General features: G+C 39.7%; 1 protein-coding gene across 2 annotated transcripts in view; it reads left to right on the top strand.

The window, feature by feature from the left end:
- Nucleotides 1–440: 440 nt before the first annotated feature.
- LOC106077506 (pro-neuropeptide Y-like) overlaps nucleotides 441–14363 on the top strand; it is a 77435-nt gene continuing 63512 nt past the window's right edge. Inside the window, exon 1 of one of the 2 annotated variants that reach the window (XM_056045427.1) lies at nucleotides 441–832. The gene's annotated coding sequence lies outside the window, so the exon portion shown is untranslated. The remainder of the gene's footprint in view (nucleotides 833–14363) is intronic. The other variant, XM_056045426.1, reaches the window with a different exon arrangement.

Genomic DNA, 14363 nt, shown 5'->3' with positions numbered 1-14363 from the left:
AATAACACCTTAAGTTTTTCATTTCGACTTACAATAAGTCTATCAAATATCTATCTATCTATCTATCTATCTATCTATCTATCTATCTATCTATCTATCTATCTATCTATCTATCTATCTATGTATCCATCTATGTATCCATGTATCTGACTATCTATCTATCTATCCATCCATCTATCTATCTATCTAGTTTCACTTAAGTCATTCTGTTTATACTAATGCAACTAATTACAAAGATACTAAACTAGTTCCCCACTCCTATCTTTTCCTAATGATTATTCTATTCTGTTCTAGACCTTCTGAAAGCGATTGCATCCTGGGTAACAAATCGTCAACCTCCACCAGCCTGCCAATAGCATGGACGCCATCTTGAACCCAACATGGTACGCAGCTAGCGACAACTTGCCCGCCAGATTGGCCAGATCTGCCACTGACAGTTCCGAGCCTTGGTTTCGTATAAAAGATGTCCCCAACATCCGATGTTCTTTATCCATCTAGAAACAGGGTTTAGTCTAAATTTCCCTATGAATTTTTAACATTCCAGTGAAAACTTTTTTTAAGGGGGAAAAATTTCGAACCGAACGATAAAAAAACAAGATTATTCTCTAGAAACAAAGAAACAAACTTTTTATTTGATCAGGTTTTGTTTTACAAGTTTAGTGACAACTTTTCTTTGTTGAAAGTTCAATAAATTTATAGGGTTAAACAAAATTGCTTATCGTCAGTGAGAAACAGAGGTCCAGCAGACGATTGACTTGATCAACTCAGCAGAGATACCACGAAGTGAACAGTTGACATTAGCAGTTGGGCTTAGCCAGTTCCTAGTCTACAGGTTAGTCTTTTTTTTTTTTAATTTATTTCTTTTGTAAATCTAAATCTTATCCCTAAAAGCTTAAAACTTTTGGACATTTTAAGTGTAGAATCACTTTATGTATGAAGTTTTAGAGGAAAATAAAATTTATAAAAAAATTTATAAAACAATACTAAGTACTTATATAAAGATGACTCCCAGTTCTGCAAAAGAACATAGTTTATAATCATACACAAATTATTAATTTCTTCTATAGTTTTAAAATTTCTCCACTATATTAATAATAATAATTTCATTTCATTTATAAAGCACTGTTAACAAACAAAGTGTAGGCTCAAGGCGCTGTGATAACATTACAAACACAAACATAAGAGCTAAAATGATAAACTAATCTAAAAAAGTTTTGAACAGATAGGTCTTAATGTTCTTCTTGAAAGTAGTGTAACATGTTGTCTGTCTTTGGCCCGTGCACTGAAAAAGCCCGCAAAAACAAAACAAAAGTAGGCCTAAGCGATAAACTAAGAAATTAAACGTATTAACTTAACTTATAATATTTTAGACAGAAGTACATAGACTGGCCAAAAGAATCAATTCTATTCACTCATTTTTATATGGGGGGGGGGGGTTGTTTTGTTAATGACTTCCTGAGACATAGTATGGCGGACATCTCAAAATATTCGTATTGATAGATCTAGATTCTAGTCGAAATCTTTATAGGAAAATGATCGTATAGATTTAACTTATTTTTTTAGGTTAGTCAGTTGAAACTATTTTTAACAAGAGTATAGAATAACATAAAATGCTAAATCTAAAAAAAACAACAACACATAGGGCCTATTTTTAAACTTCTTTTTATTGAAGTGAAGAAATTGCGTGATTGATTACATACAAATCATGTCTAGTCTACATAATTGGAACTTAAATTAGAAATGTTTAATATATATGCACATACCTTATAGATATTTAGATATAGAATTGTATTGTCCATGTTTCATCTTTGTTTATTTGGACTGAATTGGTTGACACTTAGGTTCCATACTTCAACCAACAAAGATGTCATGTAAGCGTACAAATAGTAGACTGAAGTCATGGAAACGTTAACAAATGAATATATATAAGTAGACAAATATAAATCAATAAATTAGGCGACCAATACATTTCAAGCTAAAATACCAAGTTAATCTCAAACCTCTTACCAAAACCCAGTATCTCAAACTAATGAGATGGCCTTGTCCAAACACTACTACAGACATTGCATAAGCTCCTTTGGATCTAGGCACTAATCCGTAAAGTTGTATAGAAATATAGTTTTAAAAAAGTGACCTTTTTGTACAATAGAATATCACGCCAGCACATGTCTTATTGATATGAACTCATACAAAACACTCCAATAGAGACACACAGAGGGTCTATGAGCACATACTTTGAAGCTACTTGGTGCTTTATTATTTTTTTAAGTGTGTTCCAAAAAAAAAAAAACAACAACAAAAAAACATTGACACACATTTTCAATAATGCGATGCATCCACTAGAGCTCGGTTCTTCGCTTTATTGATCTATTTATTTTTTCTTCCGCAGTGTATACCTGAGATACATAGAACTTGTACAAACATTTTATTGGTATAAATATGTTGTTGTTTTTTTTCATTAATTTTCTGGTTAATTCTTCCCGTCAATTCTTATTCTAATTTGTAAACAGAAAGACCTTATATATTAAACTATATCCCAGTATCTATCTAGGCATGTCTATCACTATGGCTATGTTGACAGGAATGGTGGCAGTTATGTTACAGAGATGATATTTCGTTGCTGAACAAAAAAAGCGTTGTAAATTCTTGCATTTGTCTTTCGTACCTTAAATCGCTGGCTTAGCGACGCCGCGCGACTTTTTGTGGGAGGATAATTGGACAATCATTACCTTTTCCAGTGGTAATTTTAGAGGAAATCTCCAACTTGTATTTGATGTTGTGTTTGCTTGCTGTGGAGGAGGTTATTGCCATCACGTGACACATACACACATACATCAACACACACATCAACACACATACACATAAGAGTCTGAGGAATCTAGGAAAATAGGCGTGGCATTTAAAGAGATCGCTAGAGAGAGCACGTATCAAAGAGAGAGAGAGAGAGAGAGAGACTGAGAAAGAGAGAGAGACTGAGAGAGAGAGAGAGAGAGAGAGAGACTGAGAGAGAGAGAGAGAGACTGAGAGAGAGAGAGAGAGAGAGACTGAGAGAGAGAGAGAGAGACTGAGAGAGAGAGAGAGAGATAGAGAAAGAGAGAGAGAGAAAGAGAGAGAGAGTGAGAGAAATTGAAGGTATCGGTACTCCTATAACCGCTAAAGCTGTTCTGCTGTCGCATGTGTTGATTTTGTCAATTAAAGCTGTCACGTCATTCATTGAGACTATATTTTAAAAATCTGTTCAAGTCATTAGCGAGATTTTAACCCCGGCTTTTTTGTGGGTGGAAGTGTTTAAGGTTTATTCTTAGGCATTAAATGTCAGCATGCCATTTTTCAACATGTCCTAATAATAGGAACCAATATTGTTGTTCTGTGTTGATCTAAAGGCCAACAGTGGCGTCACTTTGGCAGTTGCCGAAAACAAAAAAAAAACCCACTCTTAAGGTTGATACCATGTAGGTAGATGGAGCCCGGGCTTCTGGTCAGTCATCTCAGTGCAGGCTTTAGAACACAAGGTCATGGACTCAGTGATCCAGTTGTGTTTCTGAAAGATCACTTGCTAGAATGAGAAGGAGATCATCTTTATGAATAATTAAATGTCAAGAATAATTAGCTCTCTTTTTTTTTACATCAAATTTAAAACAAATACCATAATAATTAAGATTTCTTTTTATGTTATCTTATGATTTTTCGGTATTAGTTTACGAGACTAGAAACGCTATATCAGGTTTCTCTTATATTTTAAGAATATGCAGAAAAAATGCAGATTACAAATATGTAATTTGGTTTCCTCGGAGATAAATAGTTTTTAAAATATAAATTTTTAAGTTTTATTTCTTATTACCATATATTGTCATTGGAAATACGCCATTTTGGTTTTAAGGCTTAATACTAGACTATCTCCCTTGAATTACTTGCCAACATTTTTCTGTTGCTGTTTTGTCTTTCTTTCTAGCAGCTATTAGATCTAATATTAAAATTCATTTAAAATGATAGCATAAGAACAAAAAACTCTCTTAAAAAAAGTTATTGAAAAAATGAAGAAACAACTTCATCAATTTATTATTAACATTTTTTTAGACTTTCATTTCAGTAAATACACTTAAAAATGCATAAGTTGACAGCATAAGAACAAAAATCTCTTTAAAAAAAGTTTAATATAGATTAGGGATATAAATATGCTTAAAAACAGCATGGTGGTCAGTAAATGTCTCTGGACTATTACCGATTTTTCAATAGACGTCTACAATATTTGGAATTTTGAAAACCTTAATATATATATATATATATATCGACTCATCACATATTCTCTCACTTGTCAAATATGTCAAAATACTATGTTGGAGAGCGATACGATGCGCAAGATGCATAGAAAAAAAAAAGGAAGTTCCGGTCTTTTAATTGAAAGAGGAAAAGAAAGAGGGAGAAAAAAATGGGGGGGGGATTACTGATATATACCGCTATGAGTGGGTGGACACAGATCTCGAAAATGGCTCTAACGACTATCCTAGAAAATTTGACAGTTGCTGTATAGCGTTGACCATACTGGGAAAACTCTAGTTTGATTGTTATAATTATAAGACTAGTTCTAAAGGCCTTTCATTGAACTATTATAAAATGTAGTATTTCTATACATTCGCTTAACCAGGATTCTTTCTCTTGGAGGGGGGGGGGGGAGAGGAAGGGGAAGTATTGTTCCGTTGTTTTTTAATCTAACATTCATTAGTCATTTAGAGCAAAACAATCGCGCTCTATAAGTTGTATTGTTTTGTCTTTTTCATAAAGTATTTGTTATGTTTTTATTGTTTCTGAAATCTATTTTTTTTTAAATTAACTATGCAAGCAGTTTTTGTCATAAAAATACTATTCACTATTTATAGTAAATTGCAGAAGAAACTATATTAGTAATAGTAATAATAATAATAATACTACTACTAATAATAATAATAGAAAAACTGAAATGGAAAAACAACGAAAATATGGCAACCTATCTTTGGAGATTAAGCGTTTATGGAAGTTATCTAATCCATTGTTATTTCAACTGAAGGGGTAATAACAAATGACCTCACAGAGACCTTCAAGGCCCTCAACATTCCTAGGAAGATTCTCGTTGTCTGTCAGAAGGCGGTACTGCTGCAGACCGTTTGATTGTCTAAAGAGTTGAGCCGAAGGCTCTTGGAACTCTAGGCATATAAGCCTGCTTGAACAAACCGTTCTGTCTGGAAGAGATCCAAGTCTATGCCTATGTCTGGCACTCGGGGCGCATGTACTAGAATGCATCGCCGATAGCCGAGCACACCGGGAACCCACGCCTTTTCCATATGTTTTATCAAGCTAACCGTGCAGGACTCGCAATTAGTGTAACGGTCCCTTGAGGAACGGCGCATGGATTATCGACAGGGACGTGGAAGCTCTCTTTCAACTCCGCACCGTGCAATGGGAAAGCTCTCGCATTCCCTTAGACACTCCCACAGGACTTTTGTTTTGCTATTCATTTAGCCTAATCACTTCCTCTAGCGATCGTTTCCACCCGAGTGCCACGTTGAGGCAGAATGGCGTACCCGGGCTGCTGCAGACCTGCCACATCACCAGAAGGTTCCTCAGTGGAACCTGATAAGGGGGCTACAATGAATTTTGTTTCTCTTTAACGATATTCGACCCCTGGCAGCGCCAGAGAATGCTCGTTCGTTTCTAACATAATAATAATAATAATTTTTATCATTTTATCTTTATTATCCGTGAGGAAATCTTTTTACAATTGTACATTACGAAGGCTATGGGTTCGTGCCCCAGTTTCTAAAATAACAATATAAAATGTATTACTAAATCAAATATTTTCTGTCATACAGGCTACTTGCTACTTGCAATAATATTAACAGATAAATCTCCGTATCCTGTGATATGTGGTCATTCGGTCTACTACTAAGGCACAATCTCAATACTTTCACAATTACTACGTCTTTTATCTTTGTTTTGGTGGAGACAGGTTTGCGGTTGTTGATAGTTTGTAGTTCATAGTTTCTGATATTTATGCTGAAAATATTGAAACCCGCCTTTTTACCTACCTGAGTCGACCACTTAGGAGTGTAGAGTGTACACAAAAATGACAGAATTACATTTTATCCTCCTCTTGAAAAGATCATGAAATTCAAGGCTCGCTTAGCACAAATCTCTTTGGGTCTGTCATTAACGACTTTGACACTTTGTAAGAAGTAGTCGCCATCACTGTTTGTAAAGTCTGTAAAAGGTTTCAGATGGTCCTTCAGAGTTGAAGAGAATCTACTTCCTAGACCAAACCTCCCGCAGGACGACTGGGGATGGCAGTGGCCAAGGTTTGAGCCCGGAACCATCGAGACGACTAAACAACAGTCCACGGCGCATACCGCACGACCTGGCGGCCATCTTGGTCTAAGCTTAGCGTATAAAACAAATATGCAGCTAGTCCAAGGCTTAACGTGTTTAAACAAATGTGTGTGTGTGTGTGTCGGGTGATAGTGTAGAAATACTCCGAATATTCCCGTATGGCGTGTCGTTGAGACACAGAAATCTTAATTTAAAAAAGAGACAGTCTTAAATGATATACGGGAATATGTGTGTTGAATATTCATCATCTTAAAAAAAATATTTTGAATTCATAACTTTTTTTAATTTCTATGTTTTGCATTTCCAGGAATTTTGTTTCTGAACAAATATTCTTTGTTTATCTTGTGGCCAACAGCTTGTCCGGGACTGGCATGGCAGGGCGTTATGGCCAAGCCAATGAATATGTCATTACGCATTGCGGCCTAAATGCATGTTCGGACGCTATGTGGATAATGTAATATTATTCTCTGGCAAGGCATGTCACTCTCTGGCAGTCATGTCACTCTCTGGCAGTCTTGTCCCTTTCTGACAGTCTTGTCACTCTCTGGAAGTCATGTCACTCTCTGGCAGTCATGCCACTCTCTGGCAGTGATGTCACTTTATGTCAGTCATGTCACTCTTTGGCAGTCTTGTCACTCTCTGGCAGTGATGTCACTCTCTGACAGTCTTGTCACTCTCTGGAAGTCATGTCACTCTCTGGCAGTCTTGTCCCTTTCTGGCAGTCTTGTCACTCTCTGGAAGTCATGTCACTCTCTGGCAGTCATGCCACTCTCTGGCAGTGATGTCACTTTATGTCAGTCATGTCACTCTCTGGCAGTCTTGTCACTCTCTGGCAGTCATGTCACTTTCCGACAGTCATGTCACTTTCTGGCAGTCATGTCCGCAGGAAACACAATTGTGTTGTCAATGCTAGAAAGATCTCTTACATTCGAAGCAGGACGTTTTGTTTTGCATGAATGTTTGTGTTAAGACATATTTTTCACGTACTAAATGTAGGCTAAATGTGTGTTTGAGTTTCACATCAATTTCATTAATAAACATTTTGGCTTGTGTATGTGTGTTTATTAAGAGGCACACTTTTATTTCAAAATTTTTTTTTTAAGATATTACTTTAAAATAAAAAAAAAAATAAAAAAATAATGAAACGATGATAGACTAAAAATTGATGCAATTATTTGTTTAAATTAACATTGGTTTATTTAATGACTGTATGGTATCTCCAGCTATACATACCAAACACTTGCTAATAAAAACAATTCACTGAACGGTGTTATAATTCATACTACACATATAATATTATGGAAGAGTGAAATAAACATTGTTATAAAAGCTACGTGCTTATTAAATTATCGTCAAATGATATCTCGCGCCAAAACGGCTCGCGCCAAAACGTCCCGTCGCCAAAACTGCGGGGCCAAAACGGCGTCGCCAAAACGTCACGTACCGCTTACATTATACTCGCGTCGAATAATTTTTTTAGCTAAGCCAATTCGTCTGTCTGGTCAAATCTTTTCCTTTTCTCGAATCAAGTAGAATCTTTGCACAATTAAGCAGAGTCGATGACAACACATGAATCAATAATAAACAAATTCCAATTAGTAAATCAATTCGTCGTAATTATTTAATTTTGCTTTAAATGGAAAATGGTCGTTCGTTACAAAATTTGACTAACAATAGCCTAATAAAATCTAATTTATAAGAACTTGAACAGCTCAGTGACCAAACAAGTCGGCCTTCCATCATAGAGGCTAGAATTCGAATTCAGACTCAAAGCAACTTTCTTTTCTCTCTCTCTCTTCTATCTAAGTGTGAATGGAACAAGTCAATATGCAAGATAGAGGACGCGTAAAAATAGATAGACCAGGAGAGTAAATTACGCAACTGTGTAGGTTATCAGTACGCAGTGGCGTATCTAAGGTGGGGGGAGGAGGGGGAGAATTAAAAAATTCTCCTGCCCCCCCCCCACTTGAGGGGGGCCTCCAAATGAGTGTTTTTTTTACATTAAATATTACGCAAAATGCAGGGGGCTCCCAAAGAGGTCAAGCCCCCCGGGCCCCCAAATGATGGAAAATTCCTAGCTATGCCCCTGTCAGTACGCCTATCTCAACAAGCTCCATCTAAAATGGTAAACCGAAATTACCTATAAGATGACAAAATACATACACCGACTTGAACAATTCAAATAGTGCTCATGAATCGCGTTCAGAAAAGATACGATCCACAGATAAAACAAACAGTTTATCCTCTTTGGACGACAAACCTAAATGGTATTGCTTGTATTTGGTTACATTTTGAGCTATTAAAAATTCAGTATATGATTGATTCAAATAATGTCGCAATTTCACTCAATTCAGACGAGTGTTTTTAAAAAGTATTTTTGATATTTCACATGTTTTGTCATTCCAGTGCAAACTACTGCAGATAGTTGTCTTAGAATGTACCGATGCGGGCCAGGATTGGAATCACTCGATCTAGTCATAACACAAACCTTTGACCAAAACAATACACAAACTGATATCAATTTTGTTTGATTTTGTGCATTTGTATGTGGGCGTGTTGTTATATGTGAACTTCGCAGAGCGAATAGAGTTCAACTTCAAATTGTTCATGCACTGCCCCCTCACTCTTTTTCAATTCATTTTCTACCTCCCCTATAGCGCTTCCCCCCCCCCCCCCCCCAAAGAACGGGATACACACAGCTTCACAACGTAGTACACAAATGATGATGACGTCATGGTTAAGTTGTTTTTTTTTAGACAAGGCAGACCTAACTATTGGGAGATGGAGGAGTAGAGTACTTGTGGTTGTTGTTAGGAAAGAGGTAGTATACGTGTGGTTGTGAAGAGGGAGGAGGTAGTATACGTGTGGTTGTTGGGAGATGGAGGAGGTAGTATCCGTGTGTCTGTGAAGAGGGAGGAGGTAGTATACGCGTGGTTGTGAATAGGGAGGAGGTAGTATACGTGTGGTTGTGAAGAGGGAGGAGGTAGTATACGTGTGGTTGTTGGGAGATAGAGGAGGTAGTATACGCGTGGTTGTGAAGAGGGAGGAGGTAGTATACGTGTGGTTGTTGGGAGATGGAGGAGGTAGTATCCGTGTGGTTGTTGGGAGATGGAGGAGGTAGTATACGTGTGGTTGTTGGGAGATGGAGGAGGTAGTATCCGTGTGGTTGTTGGGAGATGGAGGAGGTAGTATACGTGTGGTTGTTGGGAGATGGAGGAGGTAGTATACGTGTGGTTGTTGGGAGATGGAGGAGGTAGTATACGTGTGGCTGTGAAGAGGGAGGAGGTAGTATACGTGTGGCTGTGAAGAGGGAGGAGGTAGTATACGTGTGGTTGTGAAGAGGGAGGAGGTAGTATACGTGTGGTTGTGAAGAGGGAGGAGGTAGTATACGTGTGGTTGTGAAGAGGGAGGAGGTAGTATACGTGTGGTTGTTGGGAGATGGAGGAGGTAGTATACGTTTAGTTGTGAAGAGGGAGGAGGTAGTATACGTGTGGTTGTTGGGAGATGGAGGAGGTAGTATACGTGTGGTTGTTGGGAGATGGAGGAGGTAGTATACGTGTGGTTGTTGGGAGATGGAGGAGGTAGTATACGTGTGGTTGTGAATAGGGAGTAGGTAGTATACGTGTGGTTGTTGGGAGATGGAGGAGGTAGTATACGTGTGGTTGTTGGGAGATGGAGGAGGTAGTATACGTGTGGTTGTTGGGAGATGGAGGAGGTAGTATACGTGTGGCTGTGAAGAGGGAGGAGGTAGTATACGTGTGGTTGTGAAGAGGGAGGAGGTAGTATCCGTGTGGTTGTGAAGAGGGAGGAGGTAGTATACGTGTGGTTGTTGGGAGATGGAGGAGGTAGTATACGTGTGGCTGTTGGGAGATGGAGGAGGTAGTATACGTGTGGTTGTTGGGAGATGGAGGAGGTAGTATACGTGTGGCTGTTGGGAGATGGAGGAGGTAGTATACGTGTGGCTGTTGGGAGATGGAGGAGGTAGTATACGTGTGGTTGTTGGGAGATGGAGGAGGTAGTATACGTGTGGCTGTTGGGAGATGGAGGAGGTAGTATACGTGTGGCTGTGAAGAGGGAGGAGGTAGTATACGTGTGGTTGTTGGGAGATGGAGGAGGTAGTATACGTGTGGTTGTTGGGAGATGGAGGAGGTAGTATACGTGTGGTTGTTGGGAGATGGAGGAGGTAGTATACGTGTGGTTGTTGGGAGATGGAGGAGGTAGTATACGTGTGGTTGTTGGGAGATGGAGGAGGTAGTATACGTGTGGCTGTGAAGAGGGAGGAGGTAGTATACGTGTGGTTGTGAAGAGGGAGGAGGTAGTATACGTGTGGTTGTGAAGAGGGAGGAGGTAGTATCCGTGTGGTTGTGAAGAGGGAGGAGGTAGTATACGTGTGGTTGTTGGGAGATGGAGGAGGTAGTATACGTGTGGCTGTTGGGAGATGGAGGAGGTAGTATACGTGTGGTTGTTGGGAGATGGAGGAGGTAGTATACGTGTGGTTGTTGGGAGATGGAGGAGGTAGTATACGTGTGGCTGTGAAGAGGGAGGAGGTAGTATACGTGTGGTTGTGAAGAGGGAGGAGGTAGTATACGTGTGGTTGTTGGGAGATGGAGGAGGTAGTATACGTGTGGTTGTGAAGAGGGAGGAGGTAGTATACGTGTGGTTGTTGGGAGATGGAGGAGGTAGTATACGTGTGGTTGTTGGGAGATGGAGGAGGTAGTATACGTGTGGCTGTGAAGAGGGAGGAGGTAGTATACGTGTGGTTGTGAAGAGGGAGGAGGTAGTATACGTGTGGTTGTGAAGAGGGAGGAGGTAGTATCCGTGTGGTTGTGAAGAGGGAGGAGGTAGTATACGTGTGGTTGTTGGGAGATGGAGGAGGTAGTATACGCGTGGTTGTGAATAGGGAGGAGGTAGTATACGTGTGGTTGTGAATAGGGAGGAGGTAGTATACGTGTGGTTGTTGAGAGATGGAGGAGGTAGTATACGTGTGGTTGTGAAGAGGGAGGAGGTAGTATACGTGTGGTTGTTGGGAGATGGAGGAGGTAGTATACGCGTGGTTGTGAATAGGGAGGAGGTAGTATACGTGTGGTTGTTGGGAGATGGAGGAGGTAGTATACGTGTGGCTGTGAAGAGGGAGGAGGTAGTATACGCGTGGTTGTGAATAGGGAGGAGGTAGTATACGTGTGGTTGTGAAGAGGGAGGAGGTAGTATACGTGTGGTTGTTGGGAGATGGAGGAGGTAGTATACGTGTGGTTGTTGGGAGATGGAGGAGGTAGTATACGTGTGGCTGTGAAGAGGGAGGAGGTAGTATACGTGTGGTTGTGAAGAGGGAGGAGGTAGTATACGTGTGGCTGTGAAGAGGGAAGAGGTAGTATACGCGTGGTTGTTGGGAGATGGAGGAGGTAGTATACGTGTGGTTGTGAAGAGGGAGGAGGTAGTATACGTGTGGTTGTTGGGAGATGGAGGAGGTAGTATACGTGTGGTTGTGAAGAGGGAGGAGGTAGTATACGTGTGGTTGTTGGGAGATGGAGGAGGTAGTATACGTGTGGTTGTGAAGAGGGAGGAGGTAGTATACGTGTGGTTGTTGGGAGATGGAGGAGGTAGTATACGTTTGGTTGTGAAGAGGGAGGAGGTAGTATACGTGTGGTTGTTGGGAGATGGAGGAGGTAGTATACGTGTGGTTGTTGGGAGATGGAGGAGGTAGTATACGTGTGGTTGTTGGGAGATGGAGGAGGTAGTATACGTGTGGCTGTTGGGAGATGGAGGAGGTAGTATACGTGTGGTTGTGAAGAGGGAGGAGGTAGTATACGTGTGGCTGTGAAGAGGGAGGAGGTAGTATACGTGTGGCTGTTGGGAGATGGAGGAGGTAGTATACGTGTGGCTGTGAAGAGGGAGGAGGTAGTATACGTGTGGTTGTGAAGAGGGAGGAGGTAGTATACGTGTGGCTGTGAAGAGGGAGGAGGTAGTATACGCGTGGTTGTTGGGAGATGGAGGAGGTAGTATATGTGTGGTTGTTGGGAGATGGAGGAGGTAGTATACGTGTGGCTGTGAAGAGGGAGGAGGTAGTATACGTGTGGTTGTTGGGAGATGGAGGAGGTAGTATACGTGTGGTTGTGAAGAGGGAGGAGGTAGTATACGTGTGGTTGTGAAGAGGGAGGAGGTAGTATACGCGTGGTTGTGAAGAGGGAGGAGTAGTATACGTGTGGTTGTGAAGAGGGAGGAGGTAGTATACGTGTGGTTGTGAAGAGGGAGGAGGTAGTATACGTGTGGCTGTGAAGAGGGAGGAGGTAGTATACGTGTGGTTGTTGGAAGAGGGAGGCAAAGAATTATGGTGTGCTAAGGCAGCAGGATGGTGTGTGTGAGGGAGATGGGAGGGTGACATAAATTTGATGATCATTTCAGTGACGTGTGAACTAGAATGAAGCTTCTTTTGGAGTGCATGGTATCGATGCTTAGCACGTCCGCTTAGTTTGATCGTCGCGCTTTTTATTTTGCGATTACTCCGCGAAGCGTGCGTAATCGCGTCAGTAAAAAAAAAAAAGAAATTGCTCTTATGTAAACGTTCAATTTCAGACTCGCCATTCCATTCTAATGGGGTCTAACACGCTGTTAGCTATCTCTCATCGGCTGCATATCACATGGTAAATATTATCCGGGCCCGTGCAGGCGGAAACGGCTTATAAAGGAGTCGAGATTGACAACAGAACTAATTAAGTGGAATCGGGGTCGAGAGTTTTACGGTATCGATTCCACATTAGATACATGGTCTAGCGGAAATGTGGGGTAAAAAAATAACAAGTACCAAGCACTTCCAAGCGGGGTAGACAAATAGCAAGTTATCGATAAGCCCCGAAGGCACCGTAAGTAATAAAATGAAATTTATTGTCAAGCTAAGCATTATTCAATTCAGACTTTGCCTCAGTAAGCTTAATTTAGCACCAAAGTAATTTTTTTCTTTCCTAAAAAAAATTACAAGATGAATCATGTTCATGGATTTTGTAACCGATTTTACAAGAATGCTATTTATTGAGTCTACGAGTCTTATGATTAAATCAGTTAAAGTATTTTTTTTTGTCTGGTCCCAGATTTCAAAAGAATGAGAACTACTGAGCGATGGCGGAAGAAAACAAAACTTTCTTTTGTGAAGAGCTAGTGATGACGATGTGCTAATTTCTTCAATGACAATAATTAGCGGCAGCGCGTTCGCAGCACGTGGGAATGATTCGATCTGTTTCTTCAGGAAAAAAACTAAAGCAAAATACAAAAACAAAACTTAGTGTTCTGATCAAAGATTTAAACCTTTACGATTAAAATTTACATTAATAAAAGAACAAACAAAAACAAAACAACCCAACAACAAATAAAGAAACAAAAGAACAAATATCCACAATACTGAACAGATGTTCTGTTGTTTTTACTGACCATCTCTTTGATCATGAGCTTTAGCCTACTGTTACTGACAGTGTTGGTTACGCTGTCTGAGAGGAAATCATTCGGGGCATTCCTAGAAGACAGTTTATTATAAGACAAAATAATAAAGAGAGTTTGGGTTTTCTCAAAAACTCGTATTCTGTAAGTAGGTTGTAAGCAGACGATAATGAGAAGGATGTTACAATTTAATCGCGCTTTTGTTTTTTTTTAGATTGTATCCCTAGGAAACATTATAGTACTAATAGTTAAACTAAAAAAATAAGCGTATTCTTTAATAAACAAAAACAGCCAATCCTATCTTCCTCTAGACAAATCTGTCATTGAAAACATGACCCAATAAAAATAAAAGACGCGAGCTCTTAGAAAACTATGAATGTTGCCAGTTGGTATGAAAGTAATCTACACAATTCGTCTTATTTTTTAGCGGCCTCCTAAAGGAGAAAATACGCAATTAGTTTTGTGTGAAATGTCTGTCCGTCTGTCCGTCCGTCCGTCCCGTTTAGATCTCGTAAACTAGAAAAGATAGTGAAAATCCAACATCATAATATTCTAGTCCAGTCAAAGTTCTGATGCAA

This window comes from Biomphalaria glabrata, chromosome 11 (assembly GCF_947242115.1).
Source record: "Biomphalaria glabrata chromosome 11, xgBioGlab47.1, whole genome shotgun sequence".
NCBI lineage: Eukaryota > Metazoa > Mollusca > Gastropoda > Planorbidae > Biomphalaria > Biomphalaria glabrata.
The sequence above is the reverse complement of the archived record's forward strand: the minus strand, read 5'-3'. Positions and strand labels throughout refer to the sequence as shown.